Source organism: Vulpes vulpes, chromosome 10 (assembly GCF_048418805.1).
Source record: "Vulpes vulpes isolate BD-2025 chromosome 10, VulVul3, whole genome shotgun sequence".
NCBI lineage: Eukaryota > Metazoa > Chordata > Mammalia > Carnivora > Canidae > Vulpes > Vulpes vulpes.
The window spans coordinates 100,820,315-100,835,059 of NC_132789.1; positions in this window are offsets into that span (position 1 = coordinate 100,820,315).

Consider the following 14,745-nt stretch of genomic DNA (forward strand, 5'->3'; position numbering starts at 1 on the left):
GATGTAAAACAAATTTCAGTAACTTTAAAATGACTGAAATGATACAAAATACATTTTCCTACCACAAAGGAATGAAAATGGAAATCAAAAAAAAGAAAATTTTAGAAATTCACAAATATCTGCAAATTAAACAATACATTTCCAAATAATGAATGGATCAAAGAAAAAAATTAAGAGAAATTAGAAAATGCTTCAAGATAAATTAAAATGAAAACATTCCAAAATTTATGGCCTGAAGATAAAGCAATGTTTAGATGGAAATTTATAGCTATAAATAGTTACAGTAAAAAGAAGATAGACATCAAATAAAAAATCTAATCTTCATCTAAAGAACTAGAAAAAAATGGCACACTAAAGACATCATGAGCAAAATGAAGGAAACAATAAAGAATGAAAATAGATGACTATAGAAGAACAATAAAGATATTTAACAAAAACAAAAGGTGGTTCTTTGAAAAAATAAACATTAAGTAACCTATTACATAGACCTCAAAAAATAAGAAAAGAGAAAAGAATAAAGTTTTAAAATAAAAAATGAGATAGGGATCATTACTACCAACCTTGAAGAAATAAAAATAATTATAAGGAAATGCCATTAACAATTTTATATATTTAGATAACAGATAAAATAAATCTCTAGTAATAAATAAGTAAATATTTCTAGAAAAACAAAAACTACCAAAAACATTCAAGAAAAATAAAAAAAAAAAACAATGGTGCTTTAATATGTAAAGAGATTTAAGTTGTAATTAAGTAATTATCCATGGCTTCACTGGTGAGTTCTATCAAGGATTGAAATAATTTGTTAAAAAAAAAAAAAAAGGAGAAAATAACATGACATTCTTCTCCAGACTGCTCAGTATTTCTTCCTTTGACTACCTGCCTTCATCTTTTCTGTTTTTTTTTTTTAATTTTTATTTAACTTCCAGTTAGTTAACATATAGTGTAATATTACAGGTTTAGAATTAGTGATTCAGAATGTACACACAACACCTGGCCACCGGCCCTCATCTTGAGAGAAATAGTTCCCATTCCAACTTCTTCCTTACTTTACAAGCAAATGAGCGTGTGTACTTGATCCTACATTTCCCATTTCCTTATTTTTTCCATGTCCCACACAACCAAAACTATCAAAGGTAAAAAAAATAAATAAATAAACAAAACCTAAAGGCTACCTGTGCTTTTAGCTACAAATTACAATGCAAAATTTTAGTAAACTTAATTGGACTGTATGATGTAGGTAGCAGACTTTGGGGGTTGCTTTTGCTCTGAACTCAAAACAAAATCTCAGGTGTTACCACTTGGTAAGGAAAGGCCGTCACACTGATCACCTAATCACTGACGGAGGAAACGGAGTAACAACACATTTGACCCTCATGCCTATCGTGCAGTAGTGCAGGTGGAATCCTAAGTCTTGGCCACGTCAGGTTGAGTGGGAAGGGGGCTGCTGAGAGGGCGGGTAACAGGTGGTCCCTGAAGCCACATTGGAGGTAGAAGAGAGACCTACAGGGCTGACTTAGGGCTCAAGCCACATAAAAAAGGAAGGAGGAGGAGGAAAAGGAGGGAGGAAGCAGGTGGAGGGAGGAAGAGGGGGCAGGGGGAAGAAAGTGAGCCTTTGCTGCTTACAGAACTGTCAATGAGGGGCACCTGGGGGCTCAGCAGCTGAGCGTCTGCCCTCGGCTCAGGGTGTAATCCCAGGTTCCCAGATCGAGTCCCACGTCGGGCTCCCTGCATGGAGCCTGCTTCTCCCTCTGCCTGTGCCTCTGCCTCTCTCTCTCTCTCTCTCTCTCTCTCTCTCTCATGAATGAATAAATAAAATCTTAAAAAAGAAAAACTGTCATGAAAATGACTCCCCACCTTTGCCTAAACTCTCAAAAGGGATAGATTTTACCTAAAAATGACTCCCCTTCAAGTATATTTCTTAGAGAAAACTGGCCGTGTCTTTTACTTAGAAATCAGGGGCAGAAAATTATCCAGACTTTATGTATACTTTCTTTATAATTAAAAATATTTCAGCCACAAGGGTTGCTTGGGTGACTCGGTAGGTTAAGCATTTGACTCTTGATTGTGGCTCAGGTCATGACCTCAGGGTTGTGAGGTCAAGCCCCACGTGGGGCTCCATGCGCAGCGTGGGTCTGCTTGACATTCTCTCTCTCCTTCTGTACCCCCCATACTCAGCCTGTCTCTCTCTCAAAATAAATAAAATATTTTTTTAAAGAAAATATACTTCAATTGCAAAAATATATGTAACTGTTGGTACTTTTTCTTTTCTCTAAGTAAGATGAGTAAGTTTCTTTTCTCATCTTTTGGTGGCCCATCTTAGTTTGTCTTACCCCAGAAGCAGTTATCAAGACAAGGATATGGATGTGATTGGTTATTTGGGAACAGATTTCCAGAAACCCTGTTAATCGAATGGTAAAGTGAGGCAGAAAAGAAAGGAAACCAATAAAGAGCATTAAGTTTTCAACTGCAGACAGAAGGTACCCTGATTCCACTGGGAATTCTAAGAAAGTGTAGAGAACCGTCCACTGAATTGTTCCCATAAAAGGCAAGGGGGTGGGTATTTAAATGTCACCCCCTCCTGCATCACTGCTGGGGGACTGCTTCAGGGGCATGGACTCCGAGGCAACTCCAGATTTCCCCTCTTGTGCTGAGCCTGCTCCGGCATCGAGATAAGCCTGGAAGACCAGAGATCTGCAGGTGACTCCAGAAAGCACCTGTGAAGGCAGCGTTGAAGGCACAGAGGTCACAAACAGCCACAGCTACATTTCCCTCACACAATAGGATAGAAATCCTGGTGGGCTTCCTCTCCTCTATCCCATACTCCTGTAGATTTGGCAATGGCTTTACCCCTTTGCTAACTTGTGATTTTACCAATTTTTGAAAACGTCGCTATACCTTCCAACATCATTTAGAATTTCCATAGATTCTTTTTATCTTCGCCCTTATCAGGGAATCTGTTGGGAGGAGCTGGTGATACAAACTTGAAGATCCCAGCTGGAAATAACGTACATTCAAAGTTACCCACATGGGTTTTATGGATTTGCCTCTACCCCTAAGTCACTGCCGCCAGCTCTCCGTGATGCCACAATCCGTCCTGGAGCAGACTGACGACAAGAAACAAGCCAGGTGGCCTGCTCTGCTCTCCAAGGAAACCATCCGACTAGGCCGTAATTCACCTGTCAGTGTTGCCACATGTTCTCGCACAGTGGACTTTCTAGGCCCCTGCAACTGGCACTGCAGACCTCGGTAAATTGAGTTGGTTCTGGGGTAGTCAGCATGTGAAATGGTTTGGAAGAAAATGCTAATGATATTTCCTTTTGCCCATGTCACAGCTTTGGTAGCTCAGATACGGGCTGATAATTTAATAAAATCATTTTATGTACTTAGATGGCTGGAAAACGGGATATAGAATATTATTTCTGAATTTGGAAGAATTTGAAGGACTAAAAAAATCGGATTTAAGAGATAAAGAGATTATCAAGAAAAAAGTTCTAGTCCAACTATATTTTTGAAACAAAATTTTCATTGTATAAATGATAAATATTAACATTTGCATTTATCCTCAAAGATGAAAACATTTAATTAAATGTAATAAATGTAAAATATTAATAAGATTTCTATGCTGGCATAGAGATAAAATGTAAGTTGTACCTGATTTGAGTGCACAGTTCTGAGTTATGACAAATGTATGTACCACATATCTACCCTGCAAATGACATACAGAAGCCCCTGGGCCTTCGGCAGGCAACTCAGCATATCTCATCAGCCTCTTCCCCCAGGAAGCTACGGGTCTGATTTTCATCCCTAGAAAATATTTTGCTGATTCTTGAAATTCATAGAAGATAAGACAGTAATTTGCCTCTGACTCTTGCTTATTTTTGCTCAGCAAAATGTTTTTGAGGTTTATTCCTGCCACTGGATCAGTAGAGCCTTCCTCCCCCACCCCACCCCACCCCACCCCACCCCCCACCGGGCTATACTCCATTGCATGAAAATAAGTCGATTCCTTTATGTGGACCATTTCTGAGTCTGACTTGTATAAATACAGCTGCTGTAAATATTCTCCAACATAGAGTTTCCAGTGCTTTGGTTTTGGGTTGTTTTTTTTTTTTTTTTTTTTAATATATGTATTTCTTCAGTTCCTGTGCCCAATTCTACTTCAGGATAAAACTGCTGGATCATAGGGTAAACCTCAAGAGAAACTGCCAAGCTCTTTTCCACATGCTTTATCATTTTTGCAATCTTACCGGGCAAATGTGAAAATTCCATATAATCCACTTCTTCACGACTTTTTGGTATTATCAGTTTTATTAATTTTAGTCACTGTAGTGGGTAGAAAATGTAAACTCATTTGGTTTTTTTTTTTTTTTTTTTTTTTTTTTTTGCATTTCCATGGTTAATATGCTGAACATCTTTTCTGTCTGTTCATTGACCACTTGTGTAAGAAAAAAATCTTTAAGAAAAAGTTAAAGAATTTTGCCCTTTTTTTCTATTGACTTCTATCCTGCAACTTTGTAAAATTTGTTTATTGATTTTAGTTGTCTTCTATTTTTAGATTCAATACATGTTATATAAACATTGTGTCATCTGTGGATAAGGTCGGTATTCCTTCTTACTTTCTAATCTTTAGTTTCTTTATTCCTTCCTGACCCTATTACCCTAAACAAACAAAAAAACTGCATTTAGTAAAGTATGGAATAAAAGTGATGAGAGCAAGCTTTTCATTTTTCTAGGCTTATGAGAAAAAACACTAAGTCTTTCATTATTGTCTTCATATTAGCTTTACATTTGTCATAAATAGCTTTGTCACGGTAAGGAGGTTTCCTTCCATTATAGTGTACTGAGAATATTTATTGGAATGCATGGTGAATTTTTCCAATTCTTTTTCTTCATCTATTAATAATTATAGCATATTTTTAGTATATTAACTCAGTTTTCTCTAGTACTTTTAATATGGCACTCCATTACCTCCTAGCTTACATGTATTCTGAAGAAATATCTGCTATGAATCTATCTTTTGTTTTCTTTTTCTTCCTTTTCCTCTTCTTCTCCATCTTCTCCTTCTTCTTCTCCTTCTTCTACTTCCTCCTCTTCCTCCTCCTCTTCCTCTCTTCTTCTTCTTTCTTTCTTCTTCTTCTTCTTCTTCTTCTTCTTCTTCTTCTTCTTCTTCTTCTTCTTCTTCTTCTTTCTCCTCCTTCTTCTCCTGCTTCTACTTCCTCCTCTTCCTCCTCCTCTTCATCCTCCTCTTCCTCTCTGCTGCTTCTTTCTTTCTTTCTTTCTTTCTTTCTTTCTTTCTTTCTTCTTCTTCTTCCTCTTTCTTCTTCTTCTTCTCTCTATGTCCTTTTTCTCTGCCTACAAGATTGATTATTTTTGGTATTCTAAAGATTGATGAAGATGTCTAAGTGTATACATTGACTTATCCAGTTATGGGTCCTTTGACATATTTGGATCTGTAATTTGATGTATTTTAATAAAATTTGTCAGCCATTATTACTTCAAATGTTTTTTGGCCCTTGTTATTTTTTCACTTTCTCTAGAATGCCAAGTGTATGTATTTTGAACTATTTGATTTTGTCAGTATAACCCCACAACTTTTAGATTCTCAATTATTTTATTTGTATGTTTATTTTCTTATTTTAGTCTTTTTACATTTTGTGTTTTAATTTGAATAATATTTATTAACCCATCTTCAAGTTCATTAATTCTCTTTTCAGCTGTGTATAGTAGACTCATAAGTGGCAAATAAAAGTATCTTTGACATATTTTATATTTCTAGTATTTTCACTTGGCTCTTGTTACTGAAGCTCCTCCTTTGCTTATGCATATTGTCCATCTCTTCCATCACATCTTATCAGAGTAATTAATATCATTATAAAATCCTTATCTGATCATTTCCCAAATTTGCTGAATGATTTCTTGGTAATGGGCATTTTTTTCAGGGTGTTATTATTTTTGTTGTTTGGAGATGTGTGCCTTGAAATTTTTGATTAAATGCCAGACATTGTGTCCACAGCAGAGACTAAGGTAAACTGTATTATACCTGGAAATAATCTTTCTATTTTTAGGAGATTAGTACTAGGAATGAAGTAAACCTAGTCTGGAGTTGAACTGACCTTGAATTTTTTTTTAATGCTGTGGATACTATCAGTGCCATCACAAGAGTATTTATTTAAATTGTGCAATAAAAAATATGTCCATGAAGAAAGATAAATATAAGTTTTTGTACTATTTTTATTTTATTATTTTATTTATTTTTATTTTTAGAGAGGGGTAAGGGGCAGAGGAGAGGGAGAGAAACAATCCTAAGCAGGATTAATGTCCAGCACAGAGCCCAATGTGGAGCTTGATCTCACAACCCTGAGATCATGACCTGAGTCAAAATCAAGAGTTGGATGCTTAACCAACTGAGTCACCCAAACATCCCTAAATTATTGTACTATTTAAAAACAAAGTTCCTCACTCTGATATTTTTAGTGTTAATGGGTATAAAAAAATAAAAATAAAAAAAGAAATAACTGATGTTCAAATCAAGAAGCAATTAAACAAGATAGAATAAGGAAAAGAAATATCAAATATATCAGAATACCACATATTCTCTGAAATAATAATAATATAAAATTTAGTTATTATTGACAAAACTCTTTCATCAAGTCAAAATTTCTAAAGTTTGCTGAAATAATAGGAGCAATTATATTGGTTAAGGAAGCAACATAAAATAGGATATTATAGAGAAATAATTCACTACTTCATTCCATCTCTAATGCTCAAAAAGTAGGTTTAAATATTGGGAATGGAGGGAATAAATAAGGCAAATAATCATCTAAATGAAGTCACTTGAAATAAACAAAATATGTGGTTGAAAAATTTTGTTATTTAGGATTTTTTTTTAATTTAAAAACAAACTCCAGGGATGCCTGGGTGGCTCAGCAGTTGAGTATCTGCCTTTGGCCCAGGGTATTATCTTGGAGTCCCAGGATCCAGTCCCACACATCAGGCTACCTGAGGGAGTCTGCTTCTCCCTCTGCCTATGTCTCTGCCTCTCTCTCTCTCTCTGTCTCTCATGAATAAATAAATACAATCTTTTTTTTAGATAAAATAAAAATGAACTATATATTCAATAAAGGTCAATATGCAAGATATGGAAGGAACTCCTACAACTCAACAACAAAACAATTTGATTTAAAAAATAAATAAACAAAGAATATGAATAGATGTTTCTCCAAAGAAGACATACAGCTGGCCAAAAGGCATGTAAATTATGCTCCACCTCACTAATTATTAAGAAATGCAAATCAAACCCACAATGAGTTATCACATAACATCTACTAGAATTGTTATTATCAAAAAGACAAGAAATAACAAGTGATAGACAGGCTATGGAGGAGAAGGAACCCTTGTACACTGTTGATACGATTGTAAATTGATGCAATCACTTTGGAAAAAAGTATAAAATTTCCTCAAACAAATTAAGAATAAGGCTCTTATATGACTGAGCTATTCATAGTTGATTTCAACACTCCTCCATCAGAAATGGACAGATTCAGAAGGCAAAAAAATCAGTAAGGACATCAACGAATTTAACAGCACCATCGATCAACTGGATATAATTAACATCTATCAACCACTTCATCCAACAAAGTAGAATATACATTCTCCTCAAGCTCACGTGGCACATGAGATAAGATGAACCATAGTACAAGGCCACAAATCATATCTTAACAAATTTAAAAGAATAAAAGTAATACATTGTTTCTTTTCAAACCACATTGGAATTAAAATATAAATCAATAACAGAAACTAAATGAAAATTAAAATACAACTTATCAAAATTTATGGGACATAGTGAATATATTGCATAGAGGGGAAATTCATACATTGAATGCACAGATTAGAAAAGAAGATATAAAATTAATCATCTAAGCTTGCACCTTGGAAAATGAATAACTAAATTAAATCAAAAGTCAGGATAATAAAAGAAATAAAGTGAGAGTGGAAATAAATGAAATTGAAGATAGAAAATCAATAGAGAATAAAACCAAAGGCAACTAGGAAATAAAAAGATGAAACAAGTTGATAATATCGAATTTAAAGAGAGGAAATCATTATAAATCACAAGGACATTAAAAAGATAATAAAGGAATAATATAATCAGCTCTAAGCCCATAAACTTTATAAACTAGTTGAAATGGGTCAATCTATTCAAAGACATCTATCAAAACACACACACTAGAATAAATAGATAATATTAGAATATCAAAAATGAATCAATAATTAATAATCTTCAAAAAGAGAAAGCACCAGGTCCAGATGGGTTCACTGATGAATCCTGCCAAACATTCAAAGAAGAATTTCCAATTTTCTATAATCTCTTTCAAAAGATAAATGCAAAGTAAATTCTTGGTAACTAATTCTATGAGGCTTATTATCAAAACCAGACTAAGATGTTAAAACAAAACCAAAGACTAATATCTCTGATGAACATAAATGCATAATCTCAAAAAATTAATAAATTAAATCCAATGATCTATAAAAATTTGTTTACCATGACCAAGTGAGATTTATGAAATTATGCAAGGCTGATTCACAATTCAAAAATGAGTAATTTTAATTAAGTACATAGCTTAATACATCATATTGCTAAACTAAAGAAGAAAAATCACATTATAGCAATAGATATAGAAAGAGCATTGACATAATCCAACACCTATTTCTCTGCTAACTAGGTATAGAAGGGCAACTTTCTTAACTCATTAAAATTATCCACCAAAATTCTAAATCTATCACACAAGAAGCTCTCTCACTAAAATCAAGAACAGAGGAAGCATCCACCACTCACCACTCTTTTCCAACATTGAACTGGAAAACCTATATCTAATTCAATAAGAAAATAAGACATATACAGATTGGAGAAGAAATAATAAAACATTTTATTCAAGGATATATCATGGATATAACAATTTATTCATGGAGATAATCAGCCATATAGAAAATCTGAAAGAATTGACAAAAAATAAAAATAAAAATAAAAATAAAAATCCTGGAACTAACAAATGATTGTAACAAGATTCCAAGATAAAAGGTTAACATATAAAGACAGCTACTTTCCTACATATTATATATTCTAGCAATAATCAAGTGGAATTTAAAATAAAAAAACAGTGCCATTTACATTAGCACCTCAAAAATGAAATACTTATGTATGAATCTAAAAAAAAAAAGGGTTTAAGATCTATATGGGAAAACGACACAACTCTGATGAGGAAATTTTAAAAAGAGCTAAATAAATGGAGAGATATTACAAAGTCATGGAAAGAAAGACTTGATATTACCAATATGTTGACTGATTTTTTTACAATTGTAGTAAAAATCCTGTAAGTTTTTGTGGATATAAGCAAACTGATTCTAAAATTCTTATAGAGAGGCAAAGTACCCAAAATAGGCCATGTAATAATGAAGCAGAAGAACAAAGTTTAAGAACACTACTCAACTCAAAGACCTACTGTAAAGCTACAATAATCAACAGTACAAAAATGGGAAAGTGAATTACAGGAACAGAATAGAGAGCCCCAAATTGACCCATGCTAATGTAACCAACTAAGCTTTGCCAAAGGAGTAAGCACAAAACAGTGGAACAAAAAGTGTAACAGAAAGTGTTGGAACAACAGTTCACCATATGTGAGGAAAAAAAAAAATCTAGACACAGATTTTATACCCTTGATAAAAATAACCTAAGAAAGGATCAAAAACTTAAATAAGCTAACATTGGATAAAATATAAATGGGAGTGGGTATCAAACACTTTCAAACAATCAGAAAACAATTAACAAAATGGCAATAAATAAATCCCTATCAATAATTACTTTAGAAGTAAATGAGGTAAATACTCCAAAAGGAAGAAACAAAGAAACAAAGAGAGAAAAGGAAAAAGAATGAACATAGGGTGACTAAATGGATAAAAAACAAGACCCATCTATACGCTGCCTATGAGAAACTCACTTTAGATTTAAGATACACATAGAAAGAATGTGAAGAGACGGAAAAATGTATTACAGGAAAATGAAAAACAAGGGAAAGGTGAGATAGCAATACTTATATGAGACAATTGTACGTTGTAATAAGAGACAAGGAGATTACACGATAATAAAGGGATAAATCAAATAAGAAAATATATCACTTGTAAATATTTATGTACCCAACACAGGAGCATCTAAATATATATAGGAAATAGTAACTGATACCAAAGCAGACATTGACAGTAATAAAATAATAGTAGAGCACTTTAACATTCCACTTCATCAATGAATAAATTATCCAGATAGAAAAAGGAAATATTGACCTTGACAAACACTAGACCTAATCAACCTAAGAGATAAAACAGCCATTTAAAAACAAAAACAAAAACAAAACCCAGCAGATTACATGTTGTTCTCAAGTGCACATAAAACATTCTCCAGGAGAGATACCTTGTTAGGCCAGAAAATAAGTCTCAATAAATTTAAGAAGACTGATTTATCAACATCTTTTCCAAACACAATGATATGAAACTAGGAACCGATTACAAGAAATCTGGGGAAACACACACACAAGTAAAAAACAGCATGCTACTAAGGAACTATGGGTCAGTGAAGAAATCAAAAGGAAATCAAAGAATACCTTAAGAAAAATAAAAAATGAAAACAAAACTTGGAATCCATGAGGTGCAGTTAAAGCAGATCTAAGGGAAAAATATACAGCAATACAGGCTTACTTCAAGAAACAAATCTCAAACACACAATCTAACCTTACATCTATAGGAATTAGAAAAAGAGTAAACATAGCTCAAAGTTAGTAGAAGGAAGGAAATTATAAAGAGTGGAAATAAATAAAATAGAGACAAAAAAAACAATAGAAAAGATAACAAAATTAGGAACTGGTTATTTGAAAAGATAAAACTAACAATCCTTTAGTAAGACTCATCAAGAAAAAAAGGGAGACCCAAATAAAATCAAAAGTGAAAAAGAAGTTAAAATCAAACCCACAGACAAACGGATTAAAAAGACTACTGTGGAAAGTGACAACAAATTGGACAACCTAGAAGAAATTGACTCATTTCTAAAAAACATACAATCTTCCAAAACTGACTCCTGATGAAATAGAAGATTTGAACAGATCAATTACTGGCAATGAAATTGAATTAGTAATGAAAAACTTCCTGACAAATAAAAGTCTGGGAACAGACAACTTCACAGGCGAATTCTTCTAAACGTTTAAAGAGGAGTTTATCCTTCTTATTAAGCCATTTCAAAAAAAAAAAAAAAAAAAGGAAGAAGAAGGGATGATACCAAGGCCAGCTATACTCTGATATCAAAACCACAGAGAGATATTAGGAAGAAAAGAAAGAATAGTCTTCTGGAGTAGAGAATGAGATGGCCTAGGGGTAGGAGACCTTCGCTTCACCTGGTCACAGGAATTCAGCTAGGCAGCTCCTAAATCATTGTGAACACCTGCAAACTCAACCGGAGCTATAAGCATAGCCGCAGCTCCACCAATAGAAAAGTGGCCACTTTCTGCAAGGCAGGAGATGAGCAGTGAATCTGAGGCAACAGGGGGAGGGTGGAGAGAGCCTCCAGGTGGAAGGCGGTGCAGCAGCAGAGCACAAAAACAGAACTTTTACAAGTGGGCATGACCCCAGGTGGGACAGTGTTGCCTCAGGACCTCGAGGTCACAGGAAGATCAAGGGTGCCTGAGGGTGGCGGAGGTCCCAGGCATCCCTGAACTACACACCAGGGTGACATCAGCACCCCTGTTCTGAGAGCTGGGCCCACAAACGGCAGGACCAGTGAGATCTCCACCTCCCCCAGGGGGAGAGGTGCTGGAGTCTGCAGGGTTTAGAGACTTGAAGTGGGGCGATGTGCCTGAGATAGAAACACTGAGTCACAGGCTGGGGGAGCAGAGCGTGGACAGAGACTGAGGAGACAGGCATGACTGCCTGCTCTCACCTGAGGGTGCCCTGGAGAGTGGGATTCCAGGCCCCCAGCCCTGGGGGCAGAGGTTGGGAAGCTGCCTTTCACTCCCATCCTCTAGAGCTTTGAGGAAAGCCTTCAGGGAACAAAAGCCACAGAGAGCAATCCAGAGCCACCAACCTGGCCCAAACCCCTGGGGGGGCAGGACGGTTCTCCCTGGGCAGACACCTCCCCTGGAGGATCAGCAAGGACAGGCGGCCAAGACCAAGGTTACCAATCACTCAGGACCACAAAACTCCATGCAGGGGAATATGGCATATAGAATTTGTGGATTCCCCCCCATGATTCTGTAGTCTTTCAATTTTAATTTGTCTCTCTCCTTTTTCAACCAATTTCTTATTTTATCAACTTTTTAAAACATCTTTTTTAATTTTGATTTTTAGTTATGTTCTATCCTTTCATTGTATTCAATTTTATTTTTGTATGTATATAGATTCACTTTTTTCTTTTCTTTTTTTTTGTTTGTTTTATTAAAGTCAGTCCTTGTAAAAATTCATCTTTACAGTTACATTCTATCCTTTTAATGTATATTATTTTTGTATATATAAATATACACACACACATATATATATACATATATATATATATGTTTTTCTTTCTTTAAAATTTTGAAATCTAGTTTCTTCTAAAAACCAACCAAAATATACTTAGGATATAGTGTATTGTTCTGCTCTATTCACCTATCGGTTTATATTTCTTCATTTTTTTTTGTCTTTTAATTTACATTTTTAGTTACATTTTGTTCTTCTATTGTATTTAATTTTTTGTACATATATAAGTTTTTCTTTCATCACAATATTGGGATCTAGTTGTCTAACAAATGGACCAACGTACACATGGATCCAATGTATTACTCTATTCTATTCATCTGTCTGATTATATTTTTATTTTTTTAAATTTTTTTGTCAGTTTCGAGTCACTTCTGATTTGTTTACTGTATATTTCTCTGGGTCCGTTGTTGACATTTTAATATTTTGTTCTCTCTCTCATTTATCTATTCTTCTCTGGACAGAATTACAAGATGGAAATAGGCAATAACTACTGTCAGGACCCTAAAAGATATGGATATAAGTAAGATGCTGGCCTTCAAAAAAAGCATAGGAGACACTAGAGAATCCCTTTCTGGAAAAATAAAAGAGCAAAAATCTAATCAAATTGAAATTTTAAAAAAACTATTAACAAGATGCAATAAAAAATGGACACTCTAACTGCTAGGATAAATGAGGAAGAGAGATTTAGTGATAGAGACGACAAAATGATGGAGAATAAAGAAGCTGAAAAAAAGAGATAACTAACTACTGGATCATGAGGGGAGAATTTGAGATGTCAGTGATACTACAAAATGAAAGAATATTAGAATAATTGGCATTCCAGAAGAAGAGGAAAGAGTGAGAAGGGCAGAAGGTATATTGGAGCAAATTATAACAGAGAACTTCCCTAATCTGGAAAAGGAAACAAGCATCCAAGTCCAAGAGACACAGAAAACCCCAGTCAGAATCAATAAAAAATAGGTCAAGCCTTGACATATAATAGTGAAACTTGCAAATCACACAAAGAGAAAATATTTGAAAGCAACTGGGGAGGGACACCTGGGTGGCTCAGCGGTTGAGCATCTGTTTTTCGCCCAGGGCATGACCCCGGGGTCCTGGGATGGAGTCCCACATCAGGCTCCCTGCACGGGGCCTGCTTCTCCCTCTGCCTGTGACTCTGCCTCTCTGTGTCTCTCATGAACAAATAAATAAAATCTTAAAAAAAAAAGAAAGCAACTGGGGACAAAAAGTCCATAACCTACAAGAGTAGAAACATTAGACTGAAAGACCTCTCCACAGAGACCTAGCAAGCCAGAAAGGGCTGGCATGATATATTCAGGGTGCTAAATGATAAAAATATGCAGCCAAGAACATTATCCAGTAAAGTTGTCATTAAAAATAGAAGGAGACATAAAGAGCCTCTAGGACAAACAGAAACTAAAAGAACTTGTGATCACCAAACCAATCCTACAAGAAACATTAGAAGGAATCCTTTAAGTGAAGACAGAGCCCAAAAGTAATGTAGACCAGAAAGGAACAGAGATCATGTATAGAAATAGTGATTTACAGGTAATAAAATAGCATCAGATAAATTCATGTCTTCTAATACTTATTCTGAATGTAAATGGGCTAAATGTCCCAAATAAAAGACACAGAGTATCAAAGTGGATAAAAAAAGTAAGACCTGTCCCTATGGTGTCTTCAAAAGACTCATTTAGACCCAAAGACACCCCCAGATTGAGAGTATGGGGGTGGAAAACCATTTATTATGGTAATGGATCACAAATAAAAGCTGGGGTGGCAATCCTTATATCAGAAAAATTAGATTTTAAAACAAAGACTGTAATAAGAGAAAAGTGGCACACCTGGATGGCTCAGTGATTGAGCATCTGCCTTTGGCTCAGGTTGTGATCCCAGGGTTCTGGGATTGAGTCCTGCATCAGGCTCCTCTTGGGGGTCCTGCTTCTCCCTCTTCCTGTGTCTCTGCCTCTGTGTGTGTGTGTCATGAATAAATAAAAATTAAAAACAAAAAACTTAAAAAAAAAAGATGAGCAAAGACACTATATCATAGTTAAAGGGTTTACCCAACAAGAATTTCTAACTGCAAACATTTATGCCTCTCACATGAAAGCAGCCAATTATATAAGCCAATTAATAAAATTAAGGAAATACATGGATAATAATACAATAGTAGGGGACTTTAACACCTCA